Source organism: Chironomus tepperi, unplaced genomic scaffold (genome assembly GCF_022539635.2).
Source record: "Chironomus tepperi strain 1889 unplaced genomic scaffold, CSIRO-AGI_Ctep_v1 contig_8, whole genome shotgun sequence".
NCBI classification, from domain to species: Eukaryota; Metazoa; Arthropoda; class Insecta; order Diptera; family Chironomidae; genus Chironomus; species Chironomus tepperi.
In genome coordinates, this window is record NW_027226130.1 from 246547 (window position 1) to 260293 (window position 13747).

Genomic DNA, 13747 nt, shown 5'->3' on the forward strand with positions numbered 1-13747 from the left:
CAAGTATAAAAAGAGTAAAAAAGCAAATTTTCATGGAAAAATTACAAAAGAATTTTCCAGCAGTGCTGGTAAGGAATTTGGAATGTTTAAAAGTATTTGTCTAGAAAAAAATGAGAAGCTCACAACCCTAGCGGAAGTAAAAGGTATGAAAAAATGTTCGTCAAACTCACCTCGCACAAAAATGTTCAAGCTGCAAAAAATCCAATTATTGATGCCAGAAATTTTAAATCTGTAAAGAAATAAACAAGAATAAGGTGTTAATTACATTCATTATTGTCACGTATCATGTATTTGTTATAAATAGAAATGAATAATTAAAGAGTTTTGCATTCATAAAAATAAATTAACGAACAATCGTCAACGACTTTGATGACACATTGCGCAATTGTAGACAATTTGAGGTAGGTCAGTGTGAATTCAATTAAAAATTATATTTTAAATATTATTTATTTGTGTCAATAAGCATTCGATAAATATTAATAATTTAAAGTTCAGATGCATATTTATTGAATATTGTTTAACATTATTTGAAGGTATAAAGGGTGGAAAAAGGTCTTTGGAAGTGAATTTATTAGGAAATTTGGAGGTTAACTTATGGTAATGATGAGCTTTGCATAACCGAGTGACAACTTGGGATGATGAGACAGTAACTCAGGTTTTCTAAACCGCTCTTGGTTGGAATCCAAAATGGAAAATACTATGCTGTCCCGGAAAATTTTTGGGATTGATAGGGATTTCCAGGTTACGGTCCCGATATCGAGAAAGCATAGAAAAGGACCTAACCCATGATTCCAGTAAATAAGAGTCCGAATAGCATAGACGACAGCTTTAAGCAGAATTTCGGATCAATTAGGCGATTTATTCTACTCAATAAGGCAAGGCAGCAAGAGGTTAAGACTTCCATACAGTATTGTTGTGTTTCATAGTAAGTTAACAATTTCCCATGTCCTGAATTGAAGATTTTTGTCAATTTTCCCAATTTCTATACATATGACTGTCTGGACCTTATGATCCCCCACTCCAACAACATCCTCACAGCCTTTCCCAATGTCCATCACTCATCTCAGCAACATCCGACCAAGAATGAACCATAAAGAAGAGATGAGAAGAGATCTTGATGAATGGATATTGGCATTCAATGTGAATGGAACGATATGTGTCAATAATTGATACCACAAATTGATACATATAAAAAAAGTATGAGCAATGCATTTTTATATTTAGTGCATCATACCAATGTCGCATATACTTGTCAATTTTCATTAAAAATTGTGACCTACATTCCCGAGATAAATTATTTAATTCTTTTTAAAAATAGCGAATAATTCTCAGTTTTTAAAAGGCTTTCGATGTTTATTTTTCAATATTATTTATTATAGGTAGTCTTGGCGATTTATATTTTTCATGTGCCATTTTATCGAACATTTCTAAATTTAATTGAGCTAAAATACAGGCAGACTAGTGAATTTCTAAAAAATCAATTAAATTAGATCGTGTTTTTCAGATACAAACATAAAATTGCATCTACCTTGCCAGATTCATAAATGATTTATTTATGTTTGGGATATTATTCATCATGTTCCTTAACTGCACAACAATGTGATGTCGAAAAAGTTTATTGAATAGATTGCATTGTGTAGAAATTGAAAATGTTTGTTTTAAACATTTTTTGTATCAACTTTTTAACTTTTTCATTTATACAGGTTGTCAAAACAACTGACCAAATATTTATTAGAACTAGTTTCAAAATGTATCAATTTGGCTTGAGGGAACTTCAATAATTAGAGCATTGAGAAAGGTTTAATAAGAAATTTTGGAACTTTTTCCAATTTTAGGAGTCAAATCAGGTTTTTTTTTTGGAAAATTTAATGAAATTTTGAAGGTTTTTGCCAGAAGTCTTTTTGAAGACAGTAGAATTTTGTATTTTTTGGCGAGATGAAGCCATTTAAAAATCATGTCAGTTATTTAAATTGTTCAAAACATCAAATACTAGAATTTTCAGTAATTTTTGCTATGCTAAAAGGTCTTTTAAGTCCTACATTCGGCTTTAACTGATTGTTAAGCCGATCCGTTAAGAAATCGGCTAAAGTACAATTCCGAGCTTGTTATAGCTAATAGTTTGACAAATATGGTTCAGAATCCTAGTATTTTAGCTAGAAAACAGTTCTTATAACTAATATGAGTTTGTAGATGTCTTGCTAATGGCAAAAAATACAAGTCATCTACATTCAAGTCTCCATCGTTACGCTTCTAGTTTGATATCCAAAATGAAAGAAATATCCGAAAAACACTATTAAAAATTTGGCATTTCCTGCAAAAAATTCACTTTTCTCTCCATATCGTCCGGAAATTCCTAACTACACTTCTGCTTGTGATCTAGCCTAGATCAGTTGTTGGCTCATACACTGACCACTATGTCACTTCTAATTTATCACTGTCCTAATTTATCACTCTGAAATATTCAGATCCGTGGTCATAAAAATTCCAATATCGCTACTTCCCGAACATATTTGCATATAAGCAATTTAAATTGTTCAAAAAATCATTAAAATCATCATTGCATCATCCAAAAACCACTTTACATAAGCTTCACAACGTCACTTGACATTCCAACCCATCATGCATTAATTTTTCTAATTGCAATTTTACAATTTTACATTCTAGATATGCTAATTAAGCTAAAACATTGTTGCATGTCACTTGATCTCATTTCAAGTCACGGCACTAAAAAAAAAGAAACATTTTCGACTAAAAATTTATGTGAATGGCAATAAAATAATCAAAATTAGTGTCGAAATTTAAGCACACATAATAAATTTTTGTATTTAATTTGAGCTCAATTTTTGTGCTGTATTTTCATCTCAAACTCACGAACGATGCCATTCATCTGGTGAAAATGATATTTACAACAAGATTTATGTACATTTTCGCTTAATTTTTTATGTTTTCATTTTAAAAATAATAATAGAAATTTTCTTCTTTGTGTGATGTTTTGCGCGTATGGTCCGCGACTATATGTGCGATATAAATTTTAATTATAATTTGCTAGGTGGATACAGTTGCAATTGAAATATATAAATTTAATTTTTGTTGATTTTTTCAATAAGCCTCATTGCTGGCATAATTTTTCATGATGCACACGGATAATTAGTGTTACTGACTTGGCGTTATGCCTTGGCTATTTTAGATTAGTGGGGCGATTGGGGATTAGTTGGGATGAATTTATGGGAATTCTTGAAGAATTCTTTGTGAGAAAATATGGACATTTGTTTTGATTTTTGCAAATTAATTGGTAATTAAAGAGTAAATTGAAGGCAAGATTCATTAAACCTGAAGTAACTCGTTCTGTCTATAAAACACAATGTATAACACAATTCTGTAAGCAAATTTGCTTTAAATTGTAATTTTGACCCCCTTCCGAAACAGAATCTTAACTCCCATCCTCCTATCCTACCCTCTTCCCTGCTTCATTCAAGTTTTGCAGGAAGCGAACGACCTCTTATTTGATGACCGTCATGCGCTTTGTTTTGTGGTTGTAATCCAAATATAAACTGGAGGTCTATAGAGTTCAGTGGTCTGGCGCACCTTCAATAGTTAAATTACTAGGGCAATTATGTATCTCAACGATCTGAATATCTAACGGCTTTTTACCAATTTTGGTTTTGTCGACGCCGGAGTAACTCGATGGCGTGGCGCAGAGCAGTTTGAATTCCTTGTTGTCGAAATACCAGATAGCCGACAAGGGTGTAGCCAGAAATTTTTTTGATGGCAGAGAGGATTTCTGTTGCTATCTTTGTACATGCTGGGTTCGGATATAGAAGGTTGTAAGTCTTCCCGTTCCTTTTCTGATTGTGGGGACGCTACCTTTCAGCAGAATTGTAAAACGATCTGATTTTATTGGTAGGACAAAAACGGTTGCAGCTGGTCGTTTGGACCGATAAAAACGGCGATCGATGAAGAACTACTGGCCGATTCACTCGGTCGCCGACATTGAACATCACAACTCTACCTTTCAGGCAGGGTTTAGATAGGATTTTAATCTATCCTTTTAATTACATATCCCGACATATGTCTCAACGATGAACAGCAGTGCATTTAATGTTAACCACCGCTCCAAACCTCAAACCATCATTTCTTCTACTTTGAATACGCCCCTGGGAGCTGAAAAAAGTGTATTGTGAAGCGCCCTTTCCTTAAAAATACACCAAAAATTTAATTCACAATGAACATCAAAAACTACACTTCTTCTACTTCAATTCATCAAAAATCCAGCCTGCTCTTCCACTCTAATTACCCCAAAACTCATTATCATTCATTTCAATTCAACAAAAAATTATTCCTTATGTCAAAATCATATTTGTATGTTAATTAACTTTTTGCCACTTCACTTCAGTTCCCCCAACAAAATCCAAATAATGAAAATTTAACGAGTTCCATACACAATTCCTCTATTTTTAGAATATTCATAATTGATAAAGTGAGCAATAATTCTATGAACTTTACTTGACCATGCATCCACTCTAACGCACGTCAAATGACCATAATGGTGACAGTGATAATCAATATTAATGACCATTTTATAGAGTGAGTTTTGTATGGTTATTGACTATGTGACTATGTATGGCAATTTATGGAGACAAATAAATGATAATATGTATTTTTGTATGTGTACTGAATAAGGTGAAAATGAAATTTATTTATGTTCTTTTATTACTGTGATTTTTAATGGAAGGATGAAAAAAACAAAATAAAATAATGTGAAAATGACGTGCGATGTTGTTATGTAAACTGAGGATTTTGTGTCTTAATTTGGAGATCTATTGTTTTGAAATTTTGTGGCTATTGAGCAATTTGTTTGGTTGTTGAGGAGATGATAGAGAGTTATTGTATCCGGTGACTCATCTAGACAGATAGTAGTTATCTTTGTGGGTGGCTAATGATTCATTCTAGGAACCTAGTCAGACATTTAGTAAATGTGGGTAGAGTATTTTGTCGCAATTTAATCATTTTTTCTAAGAAACCAAAATAATGAAAATTTGGCAAGTTCAAGCAAGTGATAGAGCTAGCTTCAGGCGACACCTGTGAGAGGTCATGGATCAAAATTGATTTGCACATCCAGTGAAGTAAACGTACGTTGGGGATTTTTTGGGAATTTCTTCATGAAAAATTCTTAAAAATTGAAGCATTTATTCCAAAAATGGGAAGGTTGGTAGAAACTCAAGCCCCTGTATACGCCCCTGACTTACCCGATTAACTGTTTTATAGATCAACCATTGATCTTGATTCTTGTAAATTTTTTTCACTGGTATTATAGATTTATACTTCCATAGAGTCTAGGCTAGAATATAGCAAGCAACTGTTAATTGATAAGACTTCCCGAATAGCACAAGTCGGTTAATCAATCCAAAATCCAGCACCAGGTAGACGAGACTCTGGCATGGTGTCGGATTTAAGCCGAATCCGAAATCCAAGTTAGAGTCCCGCCAGCTTTATGCCGGATTTGGATCGATTGACCTAATTGTGCTATTCGGGTTACTTTCATTTCGAGTTGCAGGAATCCAAACTCCAAAAGTCCAAAAAGTCCATTAGATGCGCCTCCACATTAGAGTCCTGCCAAATCTGCTTTAATCTAAATTCTAAGCAATTTTAATGTGTAATCTATTTGAGCTTACAAGCCAAAAAATTGATATCCAAAAAACAAAAGCCTCATTAAATGAGGAGTACAAAAAGGTAGATAATTATTACAATTACAAATTCATTAAGTATTAAAGACTCTTTAATGGAAAGGTAAAAGTAATCCTAAAACATCAAATAATGATGATTTGGAGATTATGAGCGGCAGTGTTGGTTCCTTCTTAGTAACTGAAAAGGTGTCTTTGAGATTATAATCTAGCTCGTGGACGACCAAACTCTTGGAAGAAAGCTGTCGATAGAGGCAGTATTGCGCTTGGTATCGGAAATCGGTAAATGAAAGCTAGCAATAGAGCCAGCTTCATGCGACTCCTGAAGTCAATAAGGTCAATAAGCATTTCTTCAATTTTCAAGGTTTATCCTAGTCTCGAACGCATGATCACTTGGTCGATGTACAGTAATTAAGTCCCGAAAAACAAATTCAAAGTCACTCCACCGACCCACTGTGATTCATCTTTCAAACTCTTTAGAGAAGCTTTTGATCAATCCTCTGAGCCACTAAGAAGTTCATAGAACTTCCTCAAGCACAAAATCTCAAACATCAACCCGAATTTTTAAATTAAAAGCAAATTTTCAACAAATCTCGTTTAATAATTAATAAATTCTCGAAAATTCAAAATCATGTATCCGATTTGTAAGAAGAAGAAGAAACAAGAGGTTAAGGACGAGATTTTGCCGCATCATAAATTTTACATTACGATGATTGAACTTTAACCTTTGTGGAATTTCGCATGATACAATTGCGTTGTGTTTTTTAGTAAGCTCATGAATTTTTCAAGATATTTGAAGATTTGTTTCACGATTTTTTTTGCAGATTTTGTCACTTAATGATGGATGAGGGGAGTCATTCATAAATGATGTTGGTGAATGAGATTCTTTATTTTTGAGAGACGGATCATCTCTTATGGCCAGGAACAGGAACCTGTTTAACTGTTTTATTAACGCCGATACAGAGTGGATCAATAGGATCTAATAATTATCATGACTCGAAACTGGAAGGAGATTTTCTCTGAACTAAGACAAGCCATGGATCAAAGCTAATCTGTACGGCCAGCGAAGTAAGGAAATAAGTCTCGAGATTGTTATATCGTGGATTAATCTTAGTCAAACAAAAGTGGCAATGCTCCTGACCATTAAACCCGACTGGACAAAAATACGTTACATTTAGTTGATAGCAAGGAGATAGGCAAGTTAATGTCCAGCAGATGACCAGTTCCAACGTATTTTTGTCCACTCGGGGTACCAACCCTGGGAATCTGGGTCTGTAAACCACCCCTGTAAATCCAATTGACCCAAATCCCAAACATCATGTATAAATCAACCTTAGATTTTAAGATGAAGCATAACATCCTTAATGGAATGTCCTGAATATGACAAATTTCTTGAGAAGACACACCTTAAGGGCTACTATTGGAGATGACATTTGAATATATTGCAAACAATTTCTTCAGAAATCTTAATGGAATCTTCAATCTTGTTGCTTTAATTCGAATATTCAGCTACATCTCCTCAATATTTGAATCTTAAATGTAATTCAGTTCCAATAAAATAAATTAATAATGAATAAAATATCCGTAATTACGAATTTATCAATCGAAAATATCCAGAAGCATCTCAAAAGGAAGCACTTCCTTTTTATTCTTAGAAATCGAATGATTTTCATCCATCTTTAACTTACATCCAACACAAACTGTTAAGATTCAAACTTTTTTTATCCACAATATAAATAGCAATCTGTTCATCCAATAATCTTGCGTTCGACACGTGTTTCCATTACTTTATAACTTTTAATGAATGAATGTAAAGATAAAGGTAACAGCTGAGAAATAATTTTTTCAATATCATGACTGCTTACATTTCAATGTATACATATCGAGTTGAAACTTTAATGATAAATTACTACATTCTCTCATGTGAGTTGATAGTGTTGTAAGGTACATGCAAAGTTAATAACTTTATGTGACATGCTGTATTTTTAAATTTAAATGATTGTATGGAATTTTATTTATGGGATATACATTGTGCATGTTTTTTGAGGAAGTGGCGAGCAGAATGTGCAATTTGATTGAGTTTTTAATTTAGTTGAGGATTTTAAGTTTGAAAAATAACAAGTTAAGATTTTGAACATTTAAATTTCAAAAAAAAATCTCGAAATTCAGATTTTAAAAACTTCTCAAAAATCAAATTTAAAAATTTCTCAAAAATTTTTCAAAATTCAAATTTTAAAATTTTTCAAAATTCAGATTTTATCAAATCTTCTCAAATTTCAAATTTCAAGAATTTCTCAAAATTCAAATTTCAAAAATTTCTCAAAATTCAAATTTCAAAACTTTCTAAAATTTCAACTTTCAAATAATTCAAAATTCAAATTTCAAAATTTCTCAAGATCAAAATTTCAAGAATTTTTCAAAATTCAAATTTCAAAAGTCTTTCAAAATTCAAATTTCAAAAATCTTTCAAAATTCAAATTTCAAAACTTTCTCAAAATTGAAATTTTAAATTTTCTCAAAATTCAAAATTCAATTATTTCTCAAAACTCAAATTTCAAAAATTTCTCAAAATTCAAATTTCAAAAATTTCTCAAAATTCAAATCTCAAAATTCAAATTTCAAAATTTTCTAAAAATTCAAATTTCATATTTCAAAAACTTCTTAAAATTCAAATTTCAAAAATTTCTCAAATTTCAAAATTCAAAAATTTCTCAAAATTCAAAATTTTAAAAACCTCTCAAAATTCAAATTTTAAATTTTATCTCAAAATTCTAATTTCTCAAAATTCAAATTTCAAAATTTTCTCAAATTTAAAATTTCATCAATTAATAATGCTTTCCACTCATCCACAATCCCAACTAATTTCCCAAACTTCCGACCTTTGTTCATCGCAATAATTGTAATGCATTTACATGACAAACACTGACTAACTCAATATTTGACCGACATTAAATGTGAAATAACAGAAATGCGACTTATAACACATGTTCTTCCTACATATCAATGATAAAAAGCATTATAACATGTCATCACATTCTACTCCGTACAATGATGAAATTCAAAATTGAAATTTATGTAAATTTACTTAGTCAATGACAATGTAAAAGGCATCAAGTGCATACGGAATCAGCATACATGATGATGTGTGGGTTTTCTCATTTTGATAACGATTATTTTTGTCATAAAATAATGCAAAAAAGTTGAATTGTTTTACTTACAAAACTGAGTGTTTAACTTAATTAACTCTCTTTATTTTATCATTCATTCATCCATTTCTATATTTGAGATAGATGCGATCTTTAAAATAAACAGAGGGTCAAATTATGTAGATTTATTTATAGATGTGTACATATAGATGAGAAAAAAAATAAAAATTGCGTAGGATGTGAGATACACGAAACAAAGTTCTCTGTACTTGATATAATTATTTTCTTTTTTTTTCGCGCTTCTCATCACTTGCTGTAAATCATTCCGTACAGTTTTTTTTTATTTTCTTCTTATTCGTTATCTGTGAACACAAATTATAGTGTGATGCAATCGAGGTAGACTTTTGACTCTGTGTGATCAATGACTTTTTGTTTTAGTTTACTACAGAGCTGGGGATTTGGGATTGTAATCAGAATTGATTCATGGATGTGGTTTAGGTCATGCAAACAAGATCAGAAATAGCAAAACTCAAGTTGAGATCTGTTCATTGGAGTTTAGACTCCGTTTTGGGTTACCAAAGGCTTGTCAATTCTGAATAAGGTATCAGATCTGGAGTCTGGACTTGGTTGTAAACTCCCAAAGGACTCCCAACTATTAACTAAGTATCTAATCGTATTTTTGATTGAATCAGCTGTCTAATTCATCTAATACTCTTTTCAATTACACCTGAGATGTATTTTAGGTCAGCATTATTCAATTAAAATGCCTTATAGATGAAAATGATGACTACATTTGCCAAGAATGCTTAGTGAATTGTAGGGAATGTTTTGACGGTAGATTAGTATTTTTAGATCGTTAATGTGTTTCATTGTGATTCTATAGATTTTTGGGGATCTTTTAAAAGCCGGCTGCTTAAGATTTCTCAAGAGTTTTTTTTAAAAAAAAAAACTTTGTATGACCATGGGTATATCAATACAATGTTCCTAGCCACAATTTGTGTGTCACGAATCACTTAAACCGAGTTGGTGTGATTAGAAGCAGCGAAAAAGCATCCGAATACGACTTGAACATTTACCAAGGCCATCTCAGTCAAATCTGCCTCAGTCAAGGCAGACTTTGTAAAAGGTAGCGTGGATGGCCAAAGAACTCATGAAAAGAAGCTGTCGATCGAGATAGTATCGCATTTGGAATCAGAAATTGGCAAGCGGTAGCCGGCGATAGAGCGGAGGAAGATTATGAATTATAATTGATCTTTACGACCAGAGAATTAAGTATGCAAGCATCTCAGTCAAATTAAAATTAAAAATCTATACACAAGCTTATAATTGACAAACCGGCGCTTAATGATTGTTACATCAGTATTGCAAGTATCTTCAAAAGTAGATTCAGAACTCAGTTCAGTTTCTTAAACTTTAATTCATGAGATTCTCGATTGGATACTAATATCTAGTAAATAACTAGACGTATGATCGACTAACGATATTTTTTAGGAAACGTTTCAAATTACTTCTCATGAACGACACACAGCATACAAAATCCGCTGCCAATCTGAGTCGACTCAAGTCTCGCCGACCTGAAGTTTGATTCATCGTTTTTTCTAAGCCAAGTGCCTTCTAAGCATATCGATTCTTAAAATGCTAATATTAAGCTCATTAGAGAAAAAGGTCGTAAGTGCATTTGACTCTCATTTGTCACTATACAATGTAACTGAACATTGTAAGCTACGAGACTATTTTTGAATAATTTCATTTCAAAATTCCCAACATTCAACCAGTTTCATTTAAATCGTAACTTATCACACACTATACCTATCATTCCATCTATAAATTATTCCATAACAAATCTCCGCTACATTATCAATAAATTCAGCATCCAAAAATCCCCCGTGGACAAATTTACATGAGAATGTTTATGAATTTCAGATGACATTACTACCTGGGGTGTAATCACAATAATCAAATCGACACCTGCATCAATACCTTTATCCATTATTTCATAGTAAAATAAAATCAATAAAAATCAACAAATTACGATTCCCATTTCAATATCAGACTGATCAGTTCAATGAACCGACTGAACAATTTAAGAATGAGATTTCGGGGCTAGAAATCATCACAGATAAAACAACATCAGACGTGAGATAAACAAGTAGTAATATCAACAAGTAAATGCGATGTTTTACAGATTTGTTGCCAAATATACACAATAGCTTAAATGCCTGCTTAATTGAAACTTATAATTAAATTTACTCGCTGATGAAATGTTGTTAATAATTCTCATTCATTCTTAGCAATACAAGTTAATGTTGGTGAACCCGGATGTGTTGGTCATTATTCCATATGTGGTAAATATTTGCAATGACACTAAAAGGTTAAATGATATGGAAGGTTGTAGCGGATTGTTGAAAGAATTTGTTAAATATCATTTCGCAGTGTTTTAAAATGATCTTCAATTCTTCTCTAGCTTAATGTAAAAATATAGTCAATTTCAGTGTGTATGCTTTAATATTTCTATGAATATCAATGTCAGATTCAACGATGTTGTTTTAACAGATGGATGTATAACTCCAGAAAATGGATCCTGAGTGGGATTTGAACCCACATCTTATGATTTTCGGTTGCATGCTCCTATTAGTGAGCTATCAGGGGTTATTCGACTGTATGATAAAGTGCCATATATAAATTATACATCTTTCTCTAACAGACAGATGCGAATGCTTCCGAACTGGCTCATCTTGAATATACTAGATGAGTCTGCTCGTTAGCGTTGCTCATACCTTACTCAACCCTTGAGAGCATGCTCTTTGCATGCTGGAGTTCTGTATTCCCCTTCATGCTGCAATATCCTTCTTCTTACTGCACTATCTCTCTTCCTACTGCACTATCCCCCTTCCTACTGCACTATCCCCTTTCCTATTGCACTATCCCTCTTCCTACTGCACAATCCCCCTTCTTGCTGCCCTATCCCCCTTCCTACTGCACTACCAATAATATTCCCCTGACAGCCCATTACAGGAATCCCATTCCAACAACTCATGATCCCTATCAGACAAAGAGACTGCTTTTGGTACAGTAGTAATTCTTACTTCTGTTTTGGTAATTCTGTACCATGAAAGCCTGCTTGTGCCTATTATTTGGTTTTGAGGAATGAAGCTTCTGTAAACTATTGAAAAAATATCTTTAGTTGAACATAGTTAGTTTTATGATGATACATGTCTGATATTTATAAATGTTTGGGAATGTGAATTTAATGTCTATAAATTTAGCTTTATATGATTTGGTTGTTTACGTTTGGGTAAGAAGGAAGTAAAGTTTGAAAGGAGTTGAATTTGAGGTTATTAAATATTCCTGGATTGGATGTGTTAAAAGCTTGAATTCGACTCCAATCTTGTATGAAGTCGAGTTGATTCAAGTCAACTTTTCCATTCAAAACATCGAGCTCTGGTAGAAGTTGACGATAAATTTCGGAACAAGAAGAAGTTCGAATTTTACAGAAATTTGCAAGAAAAACCAAGAAAAAAATTGTTTGCAACTGCACAACAGTGGCAAGCTTTCGAATTATTTCCGGTCAGAAACAATTTTTCACACAGTATATTCCGATTTTCCATAAGAACTTGTAAGCATTTCTGGAATTCTGACAAAAATCTCAACAAAACGATCAATTTCCGGCCATTTTTGTGCAGTTAAGAGCAATTTCCGACATGTTTTAACAATTTCCTTTAACATTCCCCTAAAAGACAAAGAGAATGCTTTTAAGTACCGCAATTGTATTTTTGTAACTTGGCAGCATGTTTTTTGCATGTTAGGGTTCGTCCCGAACTCCCAATTTGTTCTGATATTAGGGAATATTCTATTTTGAATTTATAAAATTCTCAATTATTTCATCATTTCCAGTTCACACTTTCATCACCCCATATTCCACATCCATGTCAATCTAAAATTGCTCAAAAGCAATTAACTAAGTATCCATCAATTTCTCATCAACAAATCACATATCCAATATTTATGACAGATTTTTCTTCAAACATTTTCAAATACTTTTTAGTCGACAACTTGCTGAAAGCCGGAAGTCATCGATCTAAACAAAAAAATTTCCATCTCATCATGTAAACTATTCAAGTGACTCTATATTGCCATAATTTCATTCAAATGCAGCTCTAAATCATTAAAAATCAGTTTTAGCTCTAATTGACATCTGCCTTACTAGTGCAAAAGTAAATCAATAATTTTAAAAATCAATTCAATTTAATGTCGCCGATTTAAATGCAAATTATTGCTTAATTTATTGATCTTGTTAAAAAAGGAGATGAGAGGAACAAGCAAGCACAAAAAAAATATTTCAAGTAGAAAATAAACATTTCATGTCTGATTGCATGTTCAATAGGCGTGATGTGGAGTAACTGTCTCAATCAATATTATTTTATTTGTTTTTACTTCCTGAAAGAATTTTATTTGTGGGAAAAAATTGGATCTTGGTGCCAATTTTATTAAAATGTTTATTTGACTTTTTTGTAGGTCTAATGTTTTTGCTAATTGAATTAATTAATTTAAAAAGAATGAATTAAAATTTATTAATGGCTAACATGACATGACATTATGCAATTGATGTGATAAATTAGATGTGCTTTAGGTTTATGAATTATTGGCGAGATTCTGAGTTTGGAATAATTTTATGTCCCCAACATTTTGTGTATTACTTATCTTTAAATTATTTTGTTTACGATTTTAGATGCTTTTAGATGTGAATTTTGACAAATTGATATTTTATGGGACAGGCGACATATTAAAGTGAGTATTTCCTTTAGGGTCGTTCACTTGTTGCTTGATTATTCCGAAATACCGAAAAACACGAATGTTTGGCACTTCACAGCTCCTTCACAGTAAAAAAAATATCATCGGAGGGTTGCAAGGCTGGCAACT

General features: G+C 32.2%; 1 protein-coding gene across 1 annotated transcript in view; it reads right to left on the bottom strand.

The window, feature by feature from the left end:
- The window catches only part of LOC139100990 (5-hydroxytryptamine receptor 1-like), a 132355-nt gene that overhangs the window by 48405 nt on the left and 70203 nt on the right, over window positions 1-13747 (bottom strand). Inside the window, exon 2 of the mRNA XM_070653818.1 lies at window positions 171-229. The gene's annotated coding sequence lies outside the window, so the exon portion shown is untranslated. The remainder of the gene's footprint in view (window positions 1-170; window positions 230-13747) is intronic.